Source organism: Perkinsus marinus, assembly GCF_000006405.1.
Source record: "Perkinsus marinus ATCC 50983 genomic scaffold scf_1104296938364, whole genome shotgun sequence".
Taxonomy (NCBI): Eukaryota; Perkinsozoa; order Perkinsida; family Perkinsidae; genus Perkinsus; species Perkinsus marinus.
Genome location: NW_003213477.1, coordinates 1 through 1176, shown reverse-complemented (window position 1 = coordinate 1176; position 1176 = coordinate 1). Strand labels below are relative to the sequence as shown.

Sequence of the window (1176 nt, the reverse complement as noted above, 5' to 3'; positions counted from 1 at the left end):
CCCTTGTGACTCGTCGGGATACATGCTGAGGCTAAGGGTACAAGAAGATTGTTGGTCTGCCAACGAACGATCTCCAATGAATTGACCTCATTGAAAACACTATGTAATGGAGGCCCCTCTATGAGGAGCAAGAGTTTTGTGATCTATTCAGCGTCTCGAATGCGAAATCATGTGTGCCGTTAAGTCAGTGTTGCGCGTAGTGACGAGATAGTGGGGTAAATCTCAAGCTCATTGGTCTCGTGGCCTAATGGATAAGGCGTTGGTCTTCGGAATCTAAGACTATGGGTTCGAGTCCCATCGAGATCGCCTCTACGCCGGGAAACGCCCATATACGGATGCCACTGGCCGTACAGATGTCGATGTTGATTGTATACCCTTGTGACTCGTCGGGATACATGCTGAGGCTAAGGGTACAAGAAGATTGTTGGTCTGCCAACGAACGATCTCCAATGAATTGACCTCATTTAGAACACTATGTAATGGGGGCCCCTCTATGAGGAGCAAGAGTTTTGTGATCTATTCAGCGTGTCGGATGCGAACTCATGTGTGCCGTTAAGTCGGTGTTGCGCATAGTGACGAGATAGTGGGATAAATCTCAAACTCGTTGGTCTCGTGGCCTAATGGATAAGGCGTTGGTCTTCGGAACCAAAGATTGCGGGTTCGAGTCCCACCGAGATCGTCTTTACGCTGAAAAGCGCCCATATACGGATGCAACTGGCCGTACAGATGTCGATGTTGATTGTATACCCTTGTGACTCGTCGGGATACATGCTGAGGCTAAGGGTACAAGAAGATTGTTGGTCTGCCAACAAGCGATCTCCAATGAATTGACCCCTTTAAGAACACTATGTAATGGAGGCCCCTCTATGAGGAGCAAGAGTTTTATGATCTATAATGGAGGCCCCTCTATGAGGAGCGAGAGTTTTGCGATCTATTCAGCGTGTCGGATGGGAGACCATGTGTGCCACGAAGTCAATGGGGCGCAGGGATGGTGGGTCAAATCTCAAGTTTATTGGTCTCGTGGCCTAATGGGTAAGGCGTTGATCTTCGGAACTAGAGATTGTAGGTTCGAGTCCCACCGAGATCGTCTTCATGCCGGAAAGGGCTCATATACGGATGCCACTGGCCGTACAGATGTCGATGTTGATTGTATACCTTTGTGACTCGTCAGAATAC

At 48.7% G+C, this 1176-nt stretch overlaps 3 non-coding genes across 3 annotated transcripts; all 3 read left to right on the top strand.

Annotated features, from left to right (window-relative positions):
- The first annotated feature begins 233 nt into the window (after positions 1–233).
- On the top strand, positions 234–306 carry Pmar_PMAR013532. The gene has a single exon. It is a non-coding gene; the product is annotated as a tRNA-Arg (tRNA).
- Positions 307–606: 300 nt separating this feature from the next.
- Positions 607–679, top strand: Pmar_PMAR013531. Its single transcript has one exon. It is a non-coding gene; the product is annotated as a tRNA-Arg (tRNA).
- Positions 680–1014: 335 nt separating this feature from the next.
- Pmar_PMAR013530 lies at positions 1015–1087 on the top strand. The gene has a single exon. It is a non-coding gene; the product is annotated as a tRNA-Arg (tRNA).
- Positions 1088–1176: the final 89 nt, after the last annotated feature.